The sequence below is a fragment of the Varroa jacobsoni genome, unplaced genomic scaffold, assembly GCF_002532875.2.
Source record: "Varroa jacobsoni isolate VJ856 unplaced genomic scaffold, vjacob_1.0 contig00068, whole genome shotgun sequence".
NCBI classification, from domain to species: Eukaryota; Metazoa; Arthropoda; class Arachnida; order Mesostigmata; family Varroidae; genus Varroa; species Varroa jacobsoni.
The window spans coordinates 174,574-189,151 of record NW_019214405.1 but is presented as its reverse complement, the minus strand read 5'-3'; the positions used below and the strand labels follow the sequence as shown (position 1 = coordinate 189,151).

At 44.1% G+C, this 14,578-nt stretch overlaps 1 protein-coding gene across 1 annotated transcript in view; it reads right to left on the bottom strand.

The window, feature by feature from the left end:
* Positions 1-14,578, bottom strand: part of LOC111270713 (uncharacterized) — a 102,332-nt gene that overhangs the window by 77,192 nt on the left and 10,562 nt on the right. The window lies entirely within an intron of this gene.

The window sequence follows — 14,578 nt, the reverse complement described above, 5'->3', positions numbered from 1 at the left end:
CGCCAGGCGTGGCACCGCATCGGCAGAAACCACCGTTGCTGTTTCAACTGCTGCCGGCGGCGATCACCGAACGGCCGAACATCGAGGAGGAAATAGACAGTGCAATGCAATCCAGGAGTGAAGCTGAAACTGAGGATTGGCGTATGCCGGCTGTCCCTGTTGAGTTACCGCTGCTGTTTGACGCTGTAAAAACTTAACGGACTGACACAACAACAGTGCCAAAATTTGCTACAACAGAAAAAGTAACGGGCCTTTTTGATGCTGTTTCGGCAGCAACGGTAGAGGGCGCGCATGGCTTTATTTTTATGAGCCATAGTCGATGTTAAATGATGCCGCAACTGCAGCCGCCAATGCCGGTACGGTACAGCCCCAGCGACGGAGCGTTCGTGTCCCATTCGCCGCGCGGGTCGTATTGCCCGCATGTAATAATAGTTCGCTGTGCTCGATTTATGTCTATGGAAATGTCCAAGTTGGTAACTGTACTACGGTCGATTCGGTTGGTGCGCCATCGTGCGCAGCTGATCCGCGAAGATCTCTTCTGCCGGTGTAGCGAAAATCAGAAGAGAATGAAGACTAGCTAGGCCAGGCAAAGCAGCGAGCGGCGCAGTGCGCTTGAACGCATTTCGCCGGCGAATAGCGTTAGACCATGATCTAACATAAGCTTGCTTTAAAGTGCTACAATTGTTATCACTCATGAAGATGACAGTGATGCCGATGATCACTGCGGTGGTGGTGGTGGTGGTGGTGGTGGCGGTGACGATATTACCGCTGCTGCTGACGACGGAGATGGTCTGCGCATGAGCACAGAAAGACGGGATTGTTTGATGCAGGATAGAGAGAACGACAGGACGAGCTTGCAGGTCTCAGTAGTATGGAAGTGTCCGGAAAAACATTTGTCAACTTAAAAATACCAGTACACCTAGTTCAAGCATTATCGGAAAATCACAAATAGTTACACGGTATGCGGACGCAACATATATATGGCTGAATCGTATCTACGACAGCCTGCTTGCTAATGTGTAGTGTAAAAAGACTCTTGGGTATTTGTCATTGCAACACGTTTGCAATATGCACAGTCATCCATAGTAGCTTCGAACTATAGTTCCCTTTATGCGTGCGCGAGTTCGAAGCAGAAAACTTAAGGAAAAACGTGGATAAATCTTCGAGCCGATTGACGTTTCACTACCTAAAAAAATCAAGGAAACAATGCAACAAATAAAATGAAGTCCTGTCCGTATCACCAGCCAATTCGGATAGGTATCGTATAGCGGTTCGCACCTTTGTAATATCCGTGACTAGAGAAACCCTCTAATCTAACCCTCAGGATATGTCCCCTGAAGGTCTCTTTGGGTTATTCACACATAATTTATATGTGTATACAACCAGCAGACCTACGTGGCCCAGATTCAGCCACACAGACCACATGGAAAAAAATGCACGTTGATAGTATTGTGAAACAAACTGACGCCATAACGTCTTTTTGTGACGTGCTAATACAACAACGGGTCGAGTCAGCTACCGATGACTACCCCATTGAAATGCCCGCCATGAATGGAGCGTCCGATGCCATTAAACATTGACCGCATCATCCGTAAGCACTTCTTACAACTGAAACAGCAGCAATAGCAGCAGTAGCAATAAAGCCACCAAACAGCTATCAAATCTTGAAAGTCTCAATCTCACAGCCTCCCCAAATGTTTTCTTCTGGTCATTACGGCCTTTTCTTTTGCTTTTCATTAATCGTAATTAGTATGCAGTTCTACATCACAAAAGAGCTCTGATGTCCGTCCCTCTGTTGCTGTTCAGTGCTGCGCTCCGTCATTTTTGGGAGGGGGAGAGGGCTGCTGCTCTATCTCGTCCAGAACTCCAGTTCGGGGCCATGGGACCCCCGCACCGTGGACTAAGGCCCGGTGATGTCGCCGGAAAAGGCAGTGCTAATTCTTGTTTCGCATGTATTTTGAAATCGTTCAACTGCTGGCAGTCAATGTGCCAAGTCCATGCAGTACAGGTATAGATGTGTCTATGCATAAAATCTGCCAGCAAGCTAACTGCACAGAGCGGCGTAGCCATCGCGGCTGCAAAGAAGCGAGTGTGAGATGATTGTTGCTACGGTTCTTGTTGACCCTGTTCAGCGCTACAGTGAAGTATCTCGCCGCCAGAAGGAGATCTGTACGAGGTAGGAGATAGCAGGGGGGGGGGGGGGTGCGACTGAAAACAATCTGGGGCCTGTGCAAAGGGTCTCGATTACTGGACTGTCGTTGTTCCTAGTGCCGCCACCGTTACCGCTGAAGGTAATTCGGCAGCCGAACTTCTCAACGGCAAAGTCGATGCCGTTAACTTCGGTTGTATAGGTTACTACACTACTGTAGATCGAAGAGGGGGTAGGAAATCGAAGTCGCAGTAACTATTCTGTTATATTCCGTCGCGCGCTATGCAGGCGCTACAAGCAGCCTGTTGAAGCTTCTCATAGGACGCTTGGCAGCGGCGCCGGACGAACTATTTATACTGCTGTCGCCCGAAAAATCGATGAATGCCAGCGAAGAACAACGGGAAATACGTAAAATAATACAAGGCGAACTGTGTTTAAAGGTGGGCCGGTAGGCTCAGCCCATGCCTCCGTTGTCATATGGGTTTTACTCCGCGAAGTCGCGCACTTGCTGCCACTGCCGGTGTTACTAGTGTTGACCAAGTAAGTAACTAGCTAGCCAGCCAGCAAGGATCCGATGGTCGGTCAAAATGACGCCGTTGTGGCCCCACTCGGAGCGATGGCGAGCCCCGATGTCCAGCATTCGTGGAACAGACACATAGAAGCTGACCTGACTGTCTTCAACATACATGCTATGTACGCATGCATATATATATATATATATATACACTATGGATAAATGCTATTGCCATTATCTTCAGTGCAACAACACTGACTGAGTAGGAAGGTGGTCAAGGGACGTCGAGCCGTTGCCGTGTATATGTAGATGCGTACGTAGATGCATATGGCATACTTTTGTTGTATACTAGCGGGTATTCAAGATGAAAGTGGATTCAAAGCTTCAAGCTCTTTCTGCCAAAATGAATATTCTGGAAAAACAATGCCAACTACATACGACTTGTTGAAACCAGAATGATTTTTTTTGCTTCATAAATACATTATCGATGATACTTTCTCGGTAGACTAGCATTATGACAACTGCGTAGTTTTCGAGAATGCTATCGCCTCCGTTAATAGAAAGTTCCTGCAATTTTCATCGAATCATCCCCGTAAATTGACATTAACCGAGATAATCAAATCTCCTACAAAGTAACGATCAGATAAACCTATCGAAGGCCGGATAATAAACGCAAACTCTAAACAGATCGATCGATTTCACCACTAAACGTATACAAATGATGAACTTATCTTTTTTTCGTTATTTTGATACGCCAGAAACCTAGTCTATCGAGGTGCATTATAGCTCAGTTTTTCTATTTTGCGACTTTCCCATGTCTTCACTATTGTTTCTGTTAATTGGTTATTGTTATCTTTTTTATTGATGCGCCATAGCTGACATCGCACAATTTCTGTCCCCGTATTATATACATCTCTTCGCGTATTCTACCTTTATGTCGATTTTTATTACGTGTTTTCTTTAGGCTCTACGTAAGAAACAGTCATCATGGGCCGCAATTTCGAGTCATCTTATTCTATCGCCCGTACTCTTTGCGTCACTTTTTATTGCTTTTCTCTGTGCTTTTATTTTCTTATCCGCCTCCCATTCAATCACGCAACAGCAAAAATGATCCAGTGAGTTCCCTTCGCGCGAATTTTCCTTCAACTTGGCTACCGTTAACTGCAGCACTGTGATCTGATAACGAAGTCCGTCATAGAGCTCGTGGCGGACTATTGCCGGCTTTGACGCACTTCAATCTCAAGTGGACCCAAGCGTTGGGACGGGGCCCAACACCGCGGGCTCGCTCACTAATAAGACAGGTGAGTCTTTCGACGGATTCGCGGTTTCTGCAGATTGCTGACTATGCCGTAAGACTGCGTTTTTCTTTTCAGTTCGACATACATTTTGGCCGTTGAAGTGTTCGTTGATCGCTGGATTTGGGCGTCACCAACGGTACAGCTGCAGGTTGCATTGAGTTCCGCCTCCTCCAGGAGGTGACAGCCGTTCAATCGGCCGCAGTTGACGCCTCCTTCTCAAAATGGCTGTACGGAGTTTAAAAAAAAATAGTCGCAACTTCAGACGACCAACGGCAATTGCTTATACAATCGTTAGGTATTTTACCTTTCTCAGATCTAAAGTTGAAATCTGCAGCAACTGGTACTGATGTTTCCTAAGTCACATCTTCTGTCCTGGCTGTGGCAAAAGGAAAGTTGCGTTTGGATCGTACTAATCAAAGCAGGGAACGTTCGTGCACAGAAAATTCTGTGTTCTGGTGATTGATCTCGTCGAGTGTCTTCTGGGCGTTAGCTAAAAAAGTTGAGGTTTCTGAGATTTCTTATGAAGTTGCGCTTCAAACCACGTCCGCTTTTTTGCGTGCCTCACAGACACACTATATATCTACCCAGTAAAAGAAAACATACACATACGGCGCATGGACTCGTGATCGTGCAAATTTCTCGCATTACTTTGTCATTACCTACCTATATAGCGCGGCATTAAACACGAAGGCCAATATTATTATTTCTACTATCATTTGAGGTTACGGCGGAGCCTCGTTTTGCTGATGTTGTAACACGACGAACGTATCTCTGTAACTGCAGTGGGAAAACGCCAAATGAGCAGTGATGACACAGTTCTTATAACTACTTATTTTAATAATATTATCTGTTAATAATAACATCAATAGGAATGAATTAATAGATTCACTGCGCTCTCACGCAAAACAATAACTGAGAAAAAGGCAAGGCCCATATATATAAGGGCAAGACAACTGACGGAGGAAACACAGATCATGTCCTCCTTGTCAATTATAAGATGAAAATATATATTACTATAATTATTGCCATAGTCCGCCGCCACTAGATGCGTGAAAGCTGGGTTCAGCTGTCGAACTTAATTGTTGTACCACGGCTAAGCGATATTCTTACGGGTCTAAGACGAAGTGTGATGGTGCGTGAGTGCACGTGTTAGCGTATGATATAGGCTAGAGCGTACGATATATTCGCTGCGGCAGGTACTTACGTTGTCTCCAACTAACACAGCATAGGCCGCCTTGCTACCAGGGCAGTGTCCTGACGTCAGTGGGGACAGCAAATGTGGCCGCCCTACCAGCGGCTGCAGTTACGCCTATGATACGCAGATACATGCATGCACACAGCCCTAAACTCCGCCACCCAGTCACACACGCGTACAAACTCACCCGTTACAAACGCATGCGTGCACAATGCGTAATTTTATTGTCTGTAACACTGCTTTTAGCCGCGGGCCACCCGTCTTCTCGTTCACAACGTTCGTTGATATAATCAGCCAGTTTATCGGAAAGAGTTCTATCATGTATCATGAAGCAACCGCGGCCGCCATTTTAATTGGAGCAATGCTTAATTCAGCTAAACATTACGACTGTGTGTTTGTCGATCGTGTTCAATGCAGTTAACCTGAACACAAAGGACAACCGCTAGTTCGTCTAGTCTTTATATCATACATCAGTTGACTCGTAAGATAAAGTTGGCTATCCTGATAGTTCTTTGTGATCTACACCACTGGAATAGTCATCCTTATACACGACTTACTATATAAGTATAGGAAGAGGGTTAGGTTTGTATACGTAAGGTGTAGGGGAAAAATTGACGTAGCGTTTGGCGGGCTGTTTACCGTAATGGTACTACGGGAAAATAAGTCCTTTATAAAACAAAATTACGTACTTATCACGGCGGGAGGCGGAGATTTGTTTTCGTACTATCAGCAAAGATCTTCCGCTATCCGATGTCTTCTCATCGGACGAATCCTCACCGGATTTGTCCGTTTTTTTCGAATTTGCTCAATTTGATGATTCGTCGCTCGCCAATTTGCTCCGAGACGATTTGGCAAAATGTTGATTCGGCCATATTTTAGCGAAGTCTAGTGGATTAGCTAATGGTCACTTCTTTTAGTAGTAGTAAGCCCTAGCGAAGGAAATTTCAGGCGTCTAAGCGCTTTGGGTTGCTGCTGAATGTTCGTTACTGAACATTATAGTTACCTCCTGTCAACGGCACAGACACTCTTAAACAGTACCAACAAACAAGCTGCTATCGTAACTTACTAAAATCTATTACAGGTAAAACCATAATAGCGAAATTTAGTCCCTGATACCGCTCGATAAGTTATCACTACATATGCACAAATTTTATTAACATTCAAATATGTGCTTTAACAATGATATTGAACAGCTATACACGACTTGGCGTTTCTTCATCTAAGTTACCAAGTTATTCAGGTCCTGGCATGGGATAGTTTTTCCAGACATCAGACTTCAATCACTGGTTTCTTTCAGGCAACGCCCAGGTATAAAGAATAACCGCAGTATCTTTGTTGTTGATGGATGTATTATGTCGAAGGATAATAAGATAACGTGGTCGTTCTTACTAATTATATATAGGACTAATTATAATAAAATATGCAATCAAATTATAGTTGTTAAAACGTTCTGAATACGAACTGTCGACCTGCTTAACGTTGACACACCCTGTATATTACTATGTGCTGGTGAACTGAACTTGATGAAGTTTTGTTTTAAGTTAGAGAGATCTTATGAGAGAAAGCCATTTATGATATCTCAATAGCGAGTTAATTGGTAATTTTTGCAATGCAGATTACATATGTAAAACTGCTGTGATCGTTGACTTGCGTAGATTATACAATTCATTGGTTATTGAATGCTCTGCTGCATAACCAGCTCTTGAGTGAACAGTGAAGGAGCCGGTAAAACATTAGCAGCAGCAGCAGCAGCAGCTCGAGGTAAATTGTGAAGTCCATAGTGTGAAGGCACATCTATATATACTACTACTCGACGAAATCGGAGTGTTTGTGGATAAACTACTCACGGCCTGCCATTAAAAAATGACGATCAACGGCGAACGGCGAATTACGGAATAGGATGCCGGTGAATCAATTTAGTGTCTGGAGCTAGGACACGTTATAATCACGGAGCGCTGGCGCACCTGCCGCCGCTACCGACCGACGAGGTCGTCTGGACAACATAATGATAGGATATTAGATTCATTGCGATTATACCTATACGCTAATTACGTTAGGACAATATCGTACGGTTGTTAAACATCAGGGCCGGAAACTGCAGTGGTTGCCATAAGCTTTACCCTGTTTTGCTGCGTGTCATTTTTACGCTGCTGTTGATACGCTCGCTTAGACTGAATCACTCGTGTTCGATTAATTCGACGACTGCAAAATAGACAGAAGAGTCGTCTTCTGAAAAAAAAGGTAAAAAGAGATGACATCCATTCTTGGCAAACCCTTCGAACTCTTATGTTACGTTATGAATCAGGACAACTGCTGCGTCTGCCGGCCACTGACAACGATTGGCAACGTTTCCGACTGACACCGAACTACGAGGGTGACATCAATAACGTCGGCAGCTATTGTCCGGCGATGAATCTTTGTAAATATGTAAAATCGCGTGGCGAAGTACAGCTACGGTAAGCAGGTACAACATTGTAATAGAACAGATGAAGACGAAAACGATAATTACGACGCTAGTGATATTGGTAGGGTTGATAATACTGATGATGAACTTCTCGCGACTCTGGCACTTCACTTACGAGCTTCTTGACACTTAGCGAGCCAATACATTCACTTCATCAGCGTAATGGTCACCGTTTTATAGCGACGTTAAAAGAGGGCAACGACGACGATGCGGCCTTTTGCGGTCTATCTACGTAACGACAAATGAACGCGCTTGAGCCGGACGATTAATCGAAGAATTGCCTATTGGGTATCGGTAAAATGTGTTGTCTAAGCGTCGTGATTTTAGGCAAAGCTAAAAGCAGAAAAGGTAGCATTTCGTGAGCAGGATTAAACAATGAAATCAAATAGCAGCGGACGAATTACGAGGGAAGTGGACATACGGAAATTTTCTCGTGGCCGGGTTGACCTCTGCTAACTGGAAAGGGTCTAACGGTTCGTTGGTTTATAAAATTCATTACATGAAAAATGTAAATAATGCTTTAATTACTCAATAGTATTACATAATGATAATAGTAAGAATAGAGGAACGGTCGCAATAAGATTGATTTGAACCAGTTAGGACACGTACGTTAGCTTGAAAAGTTTAAGCTATCTTCTAGACTGTCTAGAACGACTGAAATGAAACCTCGTTTTGTTAGCTATTCAGGTAGTAATGTCGGCATATTATATTCGTTGCTTATAGATGTACCACGATAAAAGAAGAACAACTAGTAACACGAGAAAACAAGCTAGCTTTCATTAAATAAACGCAAACTTTCGACCTATGGAGATTCTACCATAGCGAAGCTCATTCAGGAGGTCAGCAAATGTACAATGTCGTTGCTCTTTTCCTGTTTACGAGAAATGCCCCAAAGCGTCTACTCCCAAATTAAGCTTTTTTTGTTATACTGAAACGTAAAAAAAAACCGATACGTTATATGGTTCTGCTGTCTGAAAGCGTATTGCCCATATTCACAAGTGAATCTTGCCTTTTGCTCTCCGTTCGAATGTAACGGTATGGGTGTCCACCGCAAGAGATCAATACAGTAACTCAAAATGATCCTCTGTGTGGTCAGATAGATGAGACAAATACGTATTGCCACAAGCGAGGAATACGTTCTGTGATATTACACAAATTATCGGATCGTCCGAATGTCCTTTTTCTTTAACTGTAATTGCCTGTCACCTCGGGTTTCCCTAGCCGTTCTGAGACCATTGGCAGAGCGTATGTAGCCAGTACAAGTTGTCTAAAGTGCTCTTGTGTGAGTCCGCTAAACGTGGTAAGCCAGTGGAGGAACGCGCCCTACTGCTTCTTGTTCTCGCGACTTTTTATGGGTTGCGCAGCAGTAGAATTCTAAATAAAACGAAGACGCTAACCTCGTTAGGTGAGTTGAAAGATCCACGTAACTTTTCTGTGGTCTGGACGACCGTTGCGGGCGGTTACTTAGTATCAGCGGCGGAAACAGACATGGCAAGAAAGAAGCAGCAGAGGCTCTTTTTTTATCCACTATAAGCGAGGTCATCACAGACGTCTCCGTCCGTGCCAGCAGTCCTTACTGGCGATCAGTTCTCGCCAAGCGTTCAGCCAACGATTCGCTAGAGTCCAGTCGGTTCAAACGAGCTCTCGCTGCATCAGCGGGTCAGCTATGGCAGACGAAACGGGACGAGACAAGACATGCCACTACAGCATTGACCGCGAAAATCATCAGCGCGTATAGCTAGCCACAACTGGCGCAGTATAGCGGCTGCTGTTGTTGCTGGTGCCCAGAAAAAAGGATAAAATGCAGATGGGGACGATGTTTCACAGCAGTAGAAAAACATAACACCAACATTGTCGAAGGAGAACGATTCGCTCCTATGAAGATTGCTAATGTCGTGGCTGCTGGCGGTGCTGCTGCTGTTGTTGTTACCTAAGACGACGGGTTACGCCGATCGCAGCGGCGTTCAGTACCGTCTGACTGGTCGAGCGCTTGTCATGTCGGCGGTGCACTGCTTCTCCACTTCTGTTTGCGCAGGAGCCGCGGCAACGGCGTAAACAGTCATAAATTGGTTTCCGCCGACGACGGATTCTTTCACATGGACAAACGCGTTGAGTCTACTGTTGTCTGATGTTAGTTGGCCCATCGGTAACAGCAGCTTGAAGCTTTTCACCATGCCCGAACAGAGTTGGCACGCAGTGTGACACCTGTAAGGTCGGTCTAGTTACGCAAAATACATGGTCACATGAGAAACAGGCGCACCTGATAAACGGTCCGATGAAATCTGGGCATAGCCTAGCTATTTCACAGGTACGTAAGTAAGACATATAGCTCTATATGCCTAATTTTACTCTATCACGGATTCGTCTTTTCCGCACGTTATGCCGTAGACCTTCATCCCGTTATCATCACATCATCGCAGCCGCAGCCAGAACGATAACTGCTACCGGTAATCTATAATACAATTGCTTTGCAAGCTCTAACTAATATAGTATGCAAGACTCCGTAAATTTTATGCGCCGGGTCGAGGGTCTCAAGTGGGTTTGGACATAGCGTCTTATATAACTTTTCCCTAAGTGGTTGTTATTGTTGTAGCCGCCATCGCCGCTGGCGTTTCCTTTACTCCTGCTAAATCATGCCACTCGATGCGCCTAAAGATTGCCTGCTAGAGTTCGACTCTACCAGCAGGGCTCACATGTCTGGCCGTTACGTCAGCGTGCAAAACATACAACACGCAGGCCTACCGTGCAGTTGCAACAGTGTGTTTCACTAATGTGTATATATATGAACTTCTCGAATCAACACCTCCTGTTTATCACGAAAGAACTTTCTTACGTTTCTTGTTCTAATTACAATACAGACACAGATAAAATGTAAGTAGTTATATACCTGCGTTGCGTGAATCCTATCGAGCCACAAAGGTAAAGTTTATTTCATCGACGATAATAATAATAACAAATTATGTTATATATGGTGTTAAATCAGTGGCTGAATACGCGTGGTACCATGGACCGCCCGTACCCTATTGAACAATCTTCAGAGTCCTATTTTATGACTATTTCGATTCGGATACCATTTTCGTCGATATCGATGATGTTGCGAGCTTTCCTATATCCTATTGCTAGCACAGATTTGCTTAAGTATATAGACGGTATATATAATTTATAACCGGAACGTATTATATTTACTGCGCATATCTGGGTACGCTGGAAAATGTTATAATGTCTGCGTTTATATTTAATAAATTCTCCGATTAAGACCAGAGTTGTGAACCGGATCGTTATAAATATGTATATGACATGACACAGTCCTTAAGTGATGGCATTGCCAAATAACGAAACTCCTGCACCCTTCGGCATGAAGGGTTTGTTTTATACACACGCCGGTCTATTCTGCTCCCCTGAAGGCCACTGAATTATCATCACACTTTTTCTATTCAAGAGTCGACTGCGCAACGTTCGCAACAGTCATTCTCTCTGTATCTCTGTCTTTTAATCCACCGCTCACTCGTACGCGAGCGCTGCAGTAGGTCGGTAGGATATAAGTGCCTTTCGTTATATGGCCTCTGTCGCTTAGCCAGAGCAGCGTCTCTTCGCCGACAGAAAACAGCAGAAGGAGAAGGACACAGAAACGTAAATGAACTAACTGCGCTTATGAGAAATCTCATAAACTGCCGAGTCTCTCGAGCGAGGTCACGTATCATACAGGGCATTCCTTTGGAATCGATGTTTAGACATGTGTCGATTCGATGGCAAACATCTATAGTTTAAGCTACATTGATTGCTACCAGTGGTGATCTATTTTAGTAGCTTGGATAGCAACGCTGACGTTCAAGGTAGTAATAATAGCACGAGCAGGTTGACCAGTATCACTGCACGACAGGTAGAGATCTACGATTAGTAAAAGGCAGAAGCGCATCTTGTCGAAATTGGAGAAGGCTCGATTTACAAATCTGGAGCCGGTACCGTCCGTGTATTTTAAGCGTGGGCCTTAAAGGCCGATGTGCCTTTACCAGAGCACGGCGTGCGCCGCCATGGTCCGACGAGGGCTATCTGGTGCTGATGCTATTGCTGCTGCAGCTTCCGCCTTAACTAATCGATATTTCGTCTTCCACAGTTCACGTTCGGCTCACCGATCTCTCTCAGGTCAATGGTGGCAGTAGCTACGAACAGCGGGTACACATGATCGAACGCGTTCGGTGCTGTCTTTAGTACCAGCGTTTTTGGGCCGTTTTGCTTATTTAAACCACTAGACCGATGACTGCTGCTGCTGCGACATGCTGTAGCGAGCCCTTTGGTGGTCGGTAGTCGATAACCTGCCATTCCGATCGCTGCTGATCCGCTGGTGGTTGATATGTCCACCAGGAGCAGTGCTGCGGGTAAACTTTGAGCGGGTACTGCCAGATAGGGCTCAGTCGTTCTTCGATGAACTCTTCGTTTGTCCTTCGACATCCGTCGAAGCAACGAGAAACGACTAAGATACGACGTAGAAGCCTGCGACATTTTTGGCAGCAAAGCCGACAACAGCATTGATACCTATGACATGAACAGAACGCTTCAGCGTTTACGACGAATTTGGCTTTACCTGCTAGTAGCTAGATTTACAGAGTCACTGTGCTGCCATTTTAGTATCTACTAAATGCTTGTTTTGTACTGCTCTTGACTGCATTTAACCGTTACGTATGTAGAAGAGCAACTTTACAGCAGCTCCCAGAGAAACTGGTGTTGTCTTTTGCGCTCTGGGCCCGCCGGTCGTTCTTGCCCATCGTACGCTCACAAACAACAGACAGATACATACAACAGACATGAGATAGATGTATATATATATATAAAATTGCACATCTGGAAATAACGGTTTCATGCAGCGCCAGCTGTTACCGGTGTCGGCGTCTTGCCGAGGGCAAGCCCACGTTAAGACGTTGACAAAAACTGATATAGCAAGTGAACTGAATTCTTCAACACTGTCCCATACTTTCTATTCTAGATATTATCTTTTTTCCATTATTCACTACAAAGTTATAGCTATGGCAGTCGAAGCCACAGTCTTACTTTTACTATCCTGTTGTCTAAAGGCACGACAACAGAGCTTGGCGATAGGAACATCTTACATTTAGTCTTTTTTTTGTGTTCCGGCAGCAGAACAGCCTTTATTGGCGCCTGTCGTGTGTTTAAATGCGCCAACAGTGTGAAATTCGTCTGCTCATCTGATCTGCCATGCGCTTTAATACCCCCCTGTGTCCTACTGCGCTATTTCACTAGCTTTCATCGGTCCGTTGTGGTGAAGCTTGGCGGGCGCGGCTGTGTCTTGTTGTTGCGCCGTATAGAGAGGTGTACTGGGGAACCCGGCAGGGGGCTCTAAAGTGCTTGCGCCAATGGGATACTAAGGGCTATCGCGTGATGTCAATATGCCCTGTCATCGTCATCGTTCAGGATGGCGGTTGGCGGGAGAACACAAAACAAAAACGAATCCAAAAAAAAACGATAAGGTTGAGAGATGATAGGGTGAGCGAGGGGAGGATAAACGAATCGACGGATAGACGACAGATATTGAAATTAGACTAATTAATGGAATTATATCAACTATTGTTAAGCATCTGTGAATGTTAGGTATAAAATAAACTGAAATTATCTTAATGATACAATTACGTGTTTCTAACAGGCATCTAGGCTTCATAACGAATATGTTGTGTTGAACACGGTTGATAACGTTAACGCATCATATGACTGCAGTGTCAAGTGTGTGCTTAGCTATAGGGGGTAACGACGGTAACAACAATTGGGTTTGACAGTAATAAAATAGGTATAATTTTAGTTTTGATTTAATTGGATATCTCCGCACAGACATCTTCCTGTATGTATATAAATTTTTCTGGACGTTTGCACCAGACGCGAGCTGATGGCCGAACAAGGTGTGAGATAGTTTCTGGGCTGTATTGGTACAAACCAAGGGTAGCTGGACAAAAGCAATGTTTTTACTTTAGGCGTCGCTCGCACGTTGAGAAGCGCTTCGTCTGTATGGATATAACTGTTTGATAGATTTCAATATTCGTCGTTCAAAGGCAGCAAAGCACCATCATCATACGGTGGTCAAAAAAGGTTAACCAATCAAAAGGACGGCGAATGGCTCTCTCTGTCAATGTACATATACATATATATATATATATATTTTTAGACTCTTGCTAATTCAACCTGTGTATAAAAATGATTTGTCCGTATAGTGAAAACGCTTGTCTTGGGCAATGTTAATAGGGACAATGTAGAGCGCTGGTATCGGGTATTGTTGACAATCAGAACCAAGCCAGCATCCAAGACGTGATCTGACACACCGGCTGAGAAAAATACCGCGCCATCAAATATCTTCACAACATAGATATATACACACATATATGCTTTACGGATAATAACTAGCGTGTGTAGGATTGAAGGTGTCATCCACCCTTATTCTCTGGCCAGAAAACGATCTGTTTTGATGAATATGCCTAAACTATTTATTAAATAGGAAAATCTTGAATAGAATTTCATATTTTGCACAATATGTTTAAAAAAACGTTTTTTTATTATATATATATATATATATCGTCTTTGCACACGGAGATACAAGACAAACCCAAAAGACAGTATCTATCCGAGGCACAAACTATCTTGAGAGAAGAAACTTGGGATTATCTCATATAGGGTACCTAGTGTCATTCCGTCTACTTGAGTAAGGTATAAGTGTGTCAATTCTAACACGAATGGTTGTAACCAATACGGGTTACTATTTCTTCCAGCAAATTGCCACCATGTATTCGATGTGACGTTCGACATTTTTTAGTTCTACAATGGCTAGCCATATCACTCAACTCATCGTATTATTACTACGACTATTTATTACCTAGCTAGACTTTGTTATATTCGACGGCTGAAGGTCACACATGTGCGCATTCCCTGCTATCTATCTGCCGAAATCATTCTAGCCGAA